Source organism: Pogona vitticeps, chromosome 13 (genome assembly GCF_051106095.1).
Source record: "Pogona vitticeps strain Pit_001003342236 chromosome 13, PviZW2.1, whole genome shotgun sequence".
NCBI lineage: Eukaryota > Metazoa > Chordata > Lepidosauria > Squamata > Agamidae > Pogona > Pogona vitticeps.
This window is the reverse complement of record NC_135795.1, coordinates 18922150-18935023: the sequence shown is the minus strand read 5'-3', so window position 1 is coordinate 18935023 and position 12874 is coordinate 18922150.

Genomic DNA, 12874 nt, shown 5'->3' with positions numbered 1-12874 from the left:
ACCAACATGAATTTGACCCAACTCCGGGAGGCAGTGGAAGACAGGAGGGCCTGGCGTGCTCTGGTCCATGGGGTCACGAAGAGTCGGACACAACTTAACGACTAAACAACAACAAAGTTTAGCCATTGGGGAGTGGGATATGCATAACTTTTTCTCCCTGGACAATTAATTTCTCCTTAGATAGAGACATTTGTGAATAAAGATAGTGGTTCACCCTTTCAAACAGAGAGAGTTCCCCATCTCAGGAGATAGAAGGAAAGAGGTCATGTTCAAGGTTGTTTCTTTTTAGCCTTTCTCCATCCATTAATAGTCTCTTCTTCCCTTGACCTTCTGCAACATCTTGACCATCTGTCTGTTCATCCTCAGTTGCTTATCAATGCTTCACTGAAACTGCATTCCTCAAACAATGGGAAGGTTTGGGGATTTAATTGGAAATAAAAGCAAGTGGACAAAGGCTATTGAAATACTCTGAGAAGGCAGGCAAGCTTCTTTGCTTTGATTTGAGTGGGGCAACAATGCTTATCCAGTCTGTAGTTGATCTATGTGTCAAAAAGCTACCCAAACTAATAAGCCATGATGCCATAATAAGCCATAAAGATGGTGTTATCTAACAGTAATGCCTTCAGAGCTATGGAGCCCAGTTAGAACAATTTAATACAATCTAAACTAACATGCCTCTGTCCAGCAGTATCCTGCAAGATGTAGTTTGATGGGGTCCTTAAGAGTTCTCTACTACAGTTTAAGATAAAGTACTACAGCTCTTCAGTAGTGTTCTTATGTACCTTGTTAATTTACAAATACCAGGATTCGTAAAGTCTAACATGACCATTAAAGGTGGCATCAAACTGCTTATATAACTCTTGTGTGTGTGTGTGTGTGTTTGTGCATTGTATAACTGTGTAAAAGATACATTCTTAAGAATGTTCTTCTTATAAAAGAGAGATGCAATAGCATATAAGAAATATTATCCACTTACAATTTGAAAATATATATCTTTTTAAGGTAAAGGTAAAGGTTCCCTTTGACATTTAGTCCAGTCATGTCCGACTCTAGGGCATGGTGCTAATCCCCGCCTATGTCTTTCTACTTTTGAGCAAATATTTAATCAGTAATAGGACAGGTTGGTCAAATAATGCTCAAATATAATAGCTAAAAAAAGATTTGTTATTTGAGTTAGTTCCAAGGAACAAATTAGATTCTTGCACAATTATGAAATCAATGTGAGATAAAGTTGTTTTCCTCTTCCCCAGCCCATGACTTGAGAAATCTGAATACAGTGGTGCCTTGCATAATGATGTTAATTGGTTCCATTAAAAACATCGTTATGTGAAAACATTGTTAAGCGAAACACCATTTCCCATAGGAATGCATCGAAAACCGGTTAATCCGTTCCAATAGGAGCCTATTCAATACATTTCAATGGTGAAAAAAAATCACCAAAAATTCAAAAAGACTCAGAATGAAGCCAAATTACTTTAACGAAGGTTTTATTAGGTGCACTAACGATTCCAAGCATTTTAAATTTTTTTTAAACATTTTAGAATATTTTTAAAATACAGTGGGGTCTCTACTTAAGAACTTAATCCGTATTGGAAGATGGTTCTCAAGTTGAAAAGTTCTTATATTGAATCTGCATTTCCCATAGGAATGCATTGAAAACCATTTAATCCGTACCTGCTCTTTTCCGTTCATAGAAACTACAGTGGAACCTCTACTTAAGAACTTAATCCGTTTTGGAATGGTGTTCTTAAGTTGAAACATTCTTAAGTTGAAGCAAAATTTCCTATAGGAATGGACTGAAAACCAATTAATCCCTTCTGGCTGTTTTTTTGTTATGTAGAGGTGCGTTCGTACATTGAAGCATTAGTTCCCATAGGAACTAATGCAAAGCTGGTTAATACGTACTCTACCACTAGGGGGAGAATTTTTTTTAACCTAAGATGACCTAAGGTTAAAAAAAGAGCAGGAAAGGTTTTTTTTCCTGTTCTTATCTTGGATTTCTGTACTCAAGTAGAAGCAAAATTTAGCAAATGGAGCTGTTCTTAAGTTGGATTGTTCTTAAGTAGGGACGTTCTTAAGTAGAGACCCCACTGTAGCGAAAACAGAGCTGTCAAAAAAAAAAAGTTAAGCGAAACAGGGGACCTAAAACTGTCATTGTTAAGTGAAGCAAGGTCCCAAACATTGTTATGCGAAAATCCCCCATAGGAAACATCGTTAGGTGAGGCGGCAAAATTTCCAGGAAAGGCCATCGTTATGCGAATTCATCGTTGAGCGAGGCACTCGTTAAGCGAGGCACCACTGTAGTTCCTTGAACAGTTCAGATCTTTGGCTTCTTTCCAAAAAGTGGCAGCCACTATTAGCAAATCAAATGCCTCCTGTTAAAAAGGCAGTCCTTCAAAGTAGGGACTGTTGAGAGGGTCGTCTACAGGGAGTGAAGATGAGTGAGTGAGACACCTTAAGTGAGTCTTCCTCAAATTAATGCCCTAAACTCCAGTATGGCCAATGATGGAAGATGTGGAGTAATGCATTGGTGTGTGTGGCTCCCTTAAATTACAGTAGGTAGTTAAGTTCAGGAGCAAAATCAACCCCACCATAGGCTTTTTTTTGCTGAAGTGGATATTGCAGAAAGTTCTTCGACAACCATTTGTTGATTCAGAAATGCACACTGAACACAAGATGACAGGGAATATCAAGTGGATGAACCATGTTCACAGATCAAATACTACTATCAGAATTCCATCCAATGTTTTCTAACAGAATTGGCTTATACCTTCAGACCCAGCTGGTTGCAATGTCAGAGTCGCACTACACCATCCTGGGGGAGTCCCTGATCAATCCTGAAGGCTTCTTAGGCTAGTCATTATCTCTAAGTCTAACTTCTTATGGGGTTCTTGTGAGGGTAAAAGATGAAGGAGAGAACCATGTGCCCCTACCCTGAGGTAGTTTGTGAATGAATAATACAGATGTGGAGTCTATAAGCAGCCACTGACCACTGAGCTACAGGGCCTTCCCTGCTACATGCAAGCATGAGCAGTTCTTGTATGGGGATGCAGACAGGGTGGGAGGAAGGGGAAAAAGTCGAGACTCTTATAATGACTTTTTTTAGTTATTCAGTGTTCTCCTTGGAGCATACAGGATGTGCGTGGCAACTGCTGTGATTTGTCAATAACAAGTGAATTTGTAACTAACTAGCATGGCCACAAGGCAGTTCCAACAGGACTACCATCTATTTTGCAGAGCTTGCTCAACTGGTCACCCGCTTGGGGAGTTTTATTTATTTGAAAAGAAAGCCATTTATTGAGCTAGGTTTTTTTAAAAAAGGTCAATCAAGTTAAACATTAAAACTTGGGGGACAGCAACATTTTACCTTGAAGCCATGGATGCTTGTGAAAAATTAACCATTGGCAGGGGTGGGCAGCCCAATAATTTCCAGAGGTAATGGGCACAGAAGACTGAGCACAGCAGTGAATACGCTGGATAGCCTCACCTAAAACTTCCACTGGGCGATGAACTATATGCCACATTCCCCAGCCTGGTGTCTTCCAGATGTCTGAAACGATGATTTAATTGCAGTTTTGCTAAAATACAAGCTATGACATCTGATTTGTCCAGCATAAACTGGCTGGGATGACCTATATCTTAAAGATAGCTCATCGGCTTCTCTCCCACCACATCATGTTTGCTGTTGCAGTACAATTACGTAAGGAACATGATAGTGCAATCTATTTACATTTGCTTTGGGACTGATCCAAATGAAACAATGGAACATGCAAGTTTCTCTTAAACTGGGACAAGGACCTCCAGAGGCTTGGCATCACCCCATATCTCCAAGGACTCCTCATTTTTTTTTCCTTTAAAAGGCCCCTCATACTTCTTAATGTGCAGAGGAAAAAAAATTATGTTTCCCCTTGCCAGTTGTTTTAAATTATTTCGAGCTTTGAAAACTCACCAACCCCAAGTACTTCTCTCTTTAATGCATGACTATTTTCAAAGGGGTTTCTGGTCTGCCCCAAGAAAAGAACCCCTTTATTGTCCACTGCATCAATAAACTCCCCAAACAAGGTCGACGCTTCTGCAACTGCTTCTAAAACACAAACAGAGCCACGGTGGCTCCAGATGCCCATGTGAACAGGCAGCTGCAAGCATCCTCAGACTGCTGGAAGTGCAGTTGCCTGCTGGACTTGGAGAGACTATAATGCTTCTCGTTTCCCCTATACCTGCCTCCTCCATGTTCCCCTATCATGGTCAACATTAACTGCAAAGGCAGATACGGACAGGATTCTCTGGAGGAAGACTGACATCCAAGGGAGGTGACTGGGGATTTTGCTCACCCATGAGGCAAGCTGAGTAGCCAAGTACTGCCTCAAGACAGGAGGCAATTCCCCAGCTGGGAGACGTGGGTGGTCTGCCTGCTGCTTTTGTCTTCTTGACAGCCTCACAACCGCACCCAGTGGTTGGGCCAAGTGCCCTTGTGCAGCCTCTACCACTTAAAGGAATCGGAACGAAACATTTGAGGCAGTTTGCAGTCAGTTTTGATCTTCTGTACTCTCCATTTTTAAGAGTGCCTAATAAAAGAACCTTCTGCAGCTCAAAATAACAGAGGAGCCCTCTGCTAAAATAATGGCAGAAAGTACAAAGATTCCTAGACCCAAATAAAGCTGAGAGAAACTTTCCTTTCCCCCTTCTCGACATTTTTGGTGTTTATAATTCCATTTTGCTGCCTCCCTTTTCACTGGTTCCACATCCCTGGGTTATGGGAGAAGCATTTGCTTAAGTAAACAGAGTGGTGGGGGGTTTAAAAGGCATTAACTTTCCACACCAATTGTTGATCCTGACTGTGGTTGCTCCTACAAAACCCCACAGCTGAACAAAAGAGTGGAACTTGCAGGGAGGCGGTCAGGAATGCTGCTGTTACAACCTATATCAGGACACACCTTGAAGCTGTTAAGAGCAGTGTTCCCCACTGTTCTTTTGGATTGAGAGGAACTATGGGATGAAGTCTGCATTGGGAACAACCAAAGGTTGCATATGAACAAAGGCAGTGCACCCTTGAACCACCCCATGGCTTCAAAGATAGAAGATTCTACATCTTAATGTAATACATGATTCATTTTTTAAAATTCACCGCTTACAGGATATGTTGATGGACATTAAAATAGATGACTTAAAAGGAGGGTTAGACATGAAACAGGAGAAATGGATCATTTGCAATTAAACATGATCACTATATGGAAAACCCAAGAAGGGACTGTGGATCAGGCACCTCATCCAACATTTTGGGCATAGACTGCCCGCTTACAAGTTATCTAGGGTGGAATTTCTACATTAAGCAGCAGGGGATAGTGTAGCATCTGTGGCCAGGTTGAACCATGGAACGGGATGACAGGAAACATAGGATTAAAATGACCTTAGCAGATTGGTGAATTGGGCCAAACAAAATGCATTCCAATAGAGAGAAATGTAAAGTTCTACATGTAGGTGGGAAAAATCAGATGCACAAATCTACATCAGGTGACATCAGATTGGGACTATTACATATGAAGAATGTCTAGGGGTCTTAATGAACCACAAGCAAAACATGAGTCAACAGTTTGATGCAGCAGTCAGAAGAATTAAAGCAAGTCAAGGTGGCATCAATAGAGGTATCATGTCCAGATCAAGGGAATTAATATTACTACTTCATGCTGCTTCTGTCAAACCATACCTGAAGTACTTCAACTATTTCTAGCCATCACAGTTCAGCCAGGATATTGAAAAGTTGGAATAAGTCTATAGATGGTAGATGAGCTTGCTAAAGATGGTAGAGGGTCTGGAAACTAATCACTGTGAGAAACAGTTGACAGTTGGGTAATATAATAGCCATCTTAAAATGTATGGAAGGTGGTCATGTGGCTATGGTGCAAACCTGGTTCATAGGGTAGACCCGGATCAGTGGATTCAAATGACAGGGAAAGGAAATTTGACTAAACACTAGTAAGAACGTATTACAGCAGGAGCTGTTGAAAAGAGTGGACTGCCTCTGAATGTGACAGACAGAGGTTAGATTGCCGTACGTTAGTGAGGTTTTCGCTGTAGATTTCATTCCCTGGCAAAGGACTGAACTAAATGAATGTTGAGGATCCCTTCCAACTCTACTCTGGCATGATTTTAGGAGTCTATGTTGCTTTTCTGACCACTTGGTAGATTTCACAAAAGCATCTGGTGGGCTTCTGTGAAAAACAGATCAAACTTTGATGAGCCAGATGAAACTTTTGCCTGACTGTGAAAGACTCTTCTTAATTTCCTAAACATACAAAAGGTTCAGACACAAGCGGCATTTCTTTCTTTCATCCTACGAAAACAATACATTTTCACATGTTGAGTGTTCAAATCTCAATTGCTTAGGGATTAAGTCTTGGTGCAAAATAAAGCTCAGTGCAAAACAAAACACCATAGTGTTGTAAGAATACCAATCTAGGAGTAAGAAATAATTATCAGAAAATATTTGAATTGAAAACAGTTGTGGTTTTTAAAAAAGCAGAAGTATTTTTCATTTACTGTGTAGCAATGTACAGTACTGGAAACAGAATAGTTTTGAGAACAATTACCTCTTGCGATTGAAGGCAATAAAATAAACTAGAAGATTATACTTCAAATATGCTTGTTTATAGTCCCGTGACTGAAGGCCTGGAGCCAGCAGATGTCACTGTCACATCACTGCTTAAGCGGTCAAGTTTAAGTGCTTTTTGATCAGTCTTTACCTAGTGTCAATTGTTCAAACACAAAGGCTTCTGTGTGACATTTATGATCCAAAAGATCAGTAAATGATCAAAAAATTAGCAAGTATCTGAGCAGCCAGTGCAGTCTTGCTATGCTTGCTGATTCCACATGCCCTAGAAAGCCTTGTTTCTAAGCCTTGCAGTGGCCATTCGTTGGGTTGCCAAAAGTTGCAAGCAAGGAAACAAGGAACAGAAAACCCTCCTGTTCTTATTGATCTAAGGTAGACTGTGCCCCAAGCGTGACTTTTCAAAGGTTTCTGGATTGCAAGCCAGCACAAACAAGGGATACAGCGACTGGAAATTTCAACTCAACGGCATCTAGAAGGCAGCATGATGCCCACTGCGTGCTTCGATTTCTAATGAAGGAGGGGGTGGGTGGTTTAAAAGGGATGGTTGAGCAGAGGGCAGAATCAGAAGCAACAGAGAGGTGGTGGTCCACAGGCAAAAGTGGGTAAGGTCACCCTTTCCATATGTCTGCTTTCTCTCTTCCCCCCCAATTTTCTCCCCCCCCCCCTTTGTCTCTTTGACTGCCACCATCTCTGCCCAGACTGGGAGTGAGGGGTCAGGAAGGCCACCTCAATCACAGGCTCCATGAACACCAGACTCTTGCTACTGCTCATATGGGTCTTTACTGTGGGTGGGGGAAACCCCATTGGGCAGCCAGTTCTCACCATCTTGACGGTCCACAGGGGGGCCTAGGTAAGACCACTAGGCCCTTGTTGCCTTCCGTCCCCAAGTGGGCCCACATTCCATTCACTAGGACCTCAATGTCTCCAGTATGGGACTTGGGACTAGTTCTCAATACAGCACAGCCGCCTAGCTGAAGCCCTTTAGGGAGGGCCAGGAGCACTGGGCCACTGCAGGTCCTCGAGTTCCGACAGTCTGTCCTGCCTCCAAAGGATCTGCTGCAGGTGCTCAGTGTGGTGCTCCATCTGCAAGTATCACCTCTTGGCCAACGTGGGTCTGGTGGCTTGTGGCTTGGCTGGGCAACCAGGTCATCATTGTGGGAGCCTGGATTGGGCTCTCCTCATGTGCCTTATCTGCAGGAAGCGGATTCACTTACCCGTTCAAGGGTCCTGCAGGAGCTGGTCCTTGCCAAGAGCACAAAAGATGGAAGGGGTCTCCTCTGCCTCAGCTCAGTCCTCCCCCTCCAAGTCTGCTGAGGGCAACCAGTCCTTCTTTTCTTCCTCCACCTCCTCCTTTAAGCCCAGGTCCTGCCAATCATCACCGCCCCCTCCCCCAGGTGCAGCTCATCTGCCTTGGCCTCCTCACTCCCACCTGGGGCTCCCCTTCTGCAACCTGCACGCCACTCTGCCACTGGGGTCTCCAAACGGTCTGCCAGGGGTGTAGGTCCAAGGCAGACATCTCACTGGGAACAGCCAGAACATTCCCTTACACTTTCTCTTTCTCGGGGGGAAGCAGTGTGTGATGGGGCAAATCGGCAGAGACATCTTGAAGTGGGTATTAGCCAAGATGTATATGTGGAACCCTGGGCTTGGGAGGATATTTTTTTATTTTTTCCCACTTGGAGACCATAGGGCAGGGGAGGGAGGAGAAAAAGATGCACTGGGTAGCTCCATCGTCTAAACCAGTGGTTCTTAACCTTTGTTACTCAGATGTTTTTGAACTGCAACTCCCAGAAACCCCAGCCAGCACAGTTGGTGGTGAAGGCTTCTGGGAGTTGCAGTCCAAAACTCCTGAGTAACCCAAGGTTAAGAACCAGTGGTCTAAACCAGAACTTAGAAAGGTCCTTAGGTTTTTTTGGACTACAACTCCCCCACATCTTGGCCAGGGAATGTGCTGGCTGGGAGGTCTGTGGGCCAAACATTATCCTGCATTGAGTAGGGGGTTGGGCTTGATAGCCTTATAGGTCCCTTCCAACTCAATTATTGTATCATCTTTCTTCCCCCACAGCTCTGTAACATCTGTGCTCTGGGCTGCATGCTGCAGCATACCACTTTGCTGGAGGACAACAATGGGAAGGAGTTGTTGTCTTTTTTTACACTTTGCTTCTGGCTTTTTCCCTAGGAAGATAGAATTCTGGACTAGATGTACCTTTGATCTGTTCCAGCGTGGCTCTTCCTACACTTTCAGGGGAGAGGGGCTGTATGGCAGATCAATCAATGTGGAAAAGGCCCTCCAAATGTAACAAGTTTGAAAACTGCTGATCTGAAGGAATCCAACTGTTAACTCTCCTGTCACCCACAGGAACTGGAAAGAAGAAGAGAAGCCAACATTTTAGTTCTGTTTTTTTAAGTGATCAATATCTTTAGTTACATTGGATCTGAAACAACCCCACAGAGTTCTCAATAGTCCAAACAGACGTGGTCTATACTTCAATAATCAACTAAATCCCAGTTCAACAGTGATGGGAACACATGGGGGGGGGGGGAATGGATCCCAGTATCTAGTCTTATAAATTCTGGCTTGCCAAAGTACCATTTTTTAATTTGGCATTTCAGACAGAGTAATAACAATAACATTTTGGAAAACAGTCCGGAGTTACTGGATGAACTTCAGTAATGACAGAGAAACTGATCACACTCTCTCTCCTGCTGAAAAAAAAAAGGTTATTTGGAGCACTTTTACTTTAGTTTCCACTCTGGCTCTTTCCTGCTCTTGTATCTCATCAGCACAGCCTCTGCTGGCGTCCAAGTATTTGATTTGTGAGCCAGCACCCCCACCCCCAGAAGGTGGTGATGGGAAAGCAGCAGATGGAAAGCACACCCCCTAAAGACCACCCCTGAGGCAAGTACTAGATGACCAGAAGGTATTAGAACCTAAAAGTTCTTAGAACATTAGAGCCTGCAAAAGATTATGCGCATTTCAACACCCAGTGCTATGGCATACCCACAAGTGGGCAATGCCTTCAGCTGATGGAATGCAGTAGAACCGCCATATCCCAGGAGCCAGTTTCTGTGGCTTCAGTTGTCTATGTTTGTTGCTGCTGCAATCCAACCAACCCAATCTGCAATGCACATACATATTTGTTTTTATTTATTTTGTAAATGTATATACCGCAGACTCAGTGTGCAACACTTCTCTACATGGTTAACAAAGATGAAATAAACAACAACTTTCTCTCTCTCCTCTTCCCCCTCCGCCCCATGAATGGTAGCAAATGGATTTGCTATTATCCACAGTTTCAGGCATCCACAGGGGGGCTTGGAACCTCCCCTCTGCAGATGTGGGAGTCCTGTTGTGCACATTTCCCTGGCACTGTCCTACATGCAACATTTCTCCTGGAGCATCTGTGTACAGTAGATGCTAACTCTCACATAACAAACTGTGTCCAAGAATACAGTACACCATTTCTGTAAAGACATAACCAGTTCTCATCCCCAACTAAGTGTTACCCTAGACCCTTCAGTTATCAGCTTTGCATTTAGAAGTGGTGCTTCCTCAAGAAATAAAAGACATCTGGCCATATTTTTTTCTCCACTTTTGTCAAGCTGAATGGAATAGGTTCTTATGAATGTTCTGATGAAGACAATGAGCTGTTACTCATGTTCAGTTGAATGAATTCATTTGAACTGTGGTGGTTTAAATGCTAGCATGTTTTGTTTGTTATAGGTTTTCATGGACAATCCACTTCACCAGATGCATCCTCAACCCCCAAGAGATACTAAATGCATCTGAAGAAGTACTACTATCTTGTAGTAGAAAGGGAGGGATACAAATGCAAATAATAATAATATTCTATGATTATTCAACAAGCATGAACATTCTTGCTATGGCTCCATTATGTTAACCTTGAAAATTTAAAAAGAGATTTTCATTTTCTCATGCAGTTTAGTCAAATAACTGTACTCTTGATCTCCCCGCATTAACAATTTGGCTTCGTTGTTGCTGCTTTGTTCGGGAACAGCTGAAATAATATTCAAATGGATTTAGAAAACAGAAAGAGTGCAGCCTTGAGTTTCGAAAGAAAAGCTACCAAGCTTCTATAGCTCAGCCAGTGACTGGAAACAACTGCTAAAATTACTGAAGTTTTCATGCCTAAGTTTTGCACCAGTTGTGTATGTGTGTGTGTGTGTGTATACAGAGAGAGAGAGAGAGAGAGAGACTCTAATATAATGCATAATACTATTTTATTTCAAATTATTGCACAGATGGTCACTTTTAGCCTCAGTTTAAAAAATAATAATTCAAATACCATAAAGACTTGAAATCTAAACAGTTCTCTAGGATGTTTTGAAACCAAAGCCAACTTCTGCCTTTAACGCCTAAAGGATTATTTCACAACCTTGATTTCTTTTAAAAAACAAAATCAAACAAAGAAAACCTTCTTCCTGGTCTCACATGTAAATTCACTTAGATAACTTTTTCCACATATTAATCAGGCTTAGCTTTAACCTGCTCAGGAAATTCTGGTACAGGAAGGAAGGAAAGGAGGCTAGATGTATTTTCGATGCAGTCATCCGCTTGTCAAATGTTTCTCCATTGTTATGAAACAAAAAGCACATTGCAAGCGCTCAAACCTTGAGATACACATACACACACATATTTTCCTCCTTTTGTGTATAGCTCCTACCAGCTTAGATGCACCAAAGCCAATAAAGGTGGCTTTTCTTCAGAACATTGGGAAAATAACAATACAAAGTTTACACAGATGTTATCCTTCCAATCCTTTAACCATGGCTACGGGATGCGGAAGCAACTACATCTATGCTCATGTTTTGCTCCCTCTCCCTCTCTCTTTCTCTATCTCTTGGTTCTTTCTCTTATGAGCATGAATAAAATTCTGCCCAGTCCATTCCAACCATTAACACTGCTAATCACAATTAATTTAGCAACAACATGCAATAGAATTTAAGATCTTGTTTAAGAGCACCTGGTTGGGGTTAACCGTGATTAACTCTGATGCAGATGTAAGGTACAATAACCATGATTAAGCTAAGTGGAGGAAATGAACATGAAAGAGATGGATAACTTTGGGGAGGAGAGGAGAAGGGTAGAGTATGGCAAAGAACCATATTTTCCCGCATGTACCCCATCAGATCAGAACTTTTGCACAGGCTCTTCATTAAGTGTCCTTCAGGTCAGGTGGAAAGAGGGCTAACCCTCCCCTCTAACCCCTCGTTGGTGGAGACTCAGTTACGGAAATCTTCCCAAGACAATGAATTTGTCTGGTTCCAACTGTTACCTTACAGGCCAGGGAACATCTGACCAGTTGTCTTTGGCTTTCCGTAGTATATGAGGATCTCTGACACATATCAGGGCTGACTGAAGGCAGCTGTCAGCTTGCTCAGGAGTGGAGGAATGACAGGCAATGAACCCATCCAAAGACATCTGACACTGGCTCAAGTAAAGTCCTAACCCAAACAGGATGTCATTCCTCCCCCCCCCCCTTTTCCTCCCTAAGAAGTCCCAGTAGGTAATTCACAACCTGGGAAATTAATGCCCAGGTAAGTGCTTCAGACTTGAAGACCTGGTGGTCAAAACAGGGTAGGCACACACTAAAGGACACGTTTCCTTTCATTCTCTCTTTTTTTGGTTTCAGATTGTGTGCCATCAAGTCAATTCTGACTTAAGGCAGATTAATGGTGAATTAAAAGAAAGCAATATGATGCATTAGGTGAGGTAAGGTAAGGTTTTCTAGAGCACTGGTTCTTAACCTTGGGTTACTCAGGAGTTTTGGACTGCAACTCCCAAAAGCCTTCACCACCAACTGTGCTGGCTGGGGTTTCTGGGAGTTGCAGTTCAAAAACATCCGAGTAACAAAGGTTAAGAACCACTGTTCTAGAGTAGAGAGTACTCAGAAGTTGTTTAACATTCACTTATTTGAGTCAGCATCCTGGAACTATGCAGTTTACCCAAGGCCACACAGGCTGGCTCTTCTAGGATGCACTGTGGGAAACCAAACTCCTGACCTCTGGCTCTGCAGCCAAATCCCTAACTCACTGAGCTATCTAGCCAGATATTCCCTGCTATTGTTCTGCTAAATGACCTTGATCTGCTGGTTTCACATGTTATCTTTTAATCTGCTGTGTTGCTGATTTACTTACATTATTTATATCCAGCCTTTCTCCCAACAAAAGAAACTCCAGGAAGTGTTTGAAGTTATATTTCTGGCATGTTATTATGGAAAGCCACCTCAAAGCTGTTTCACAATA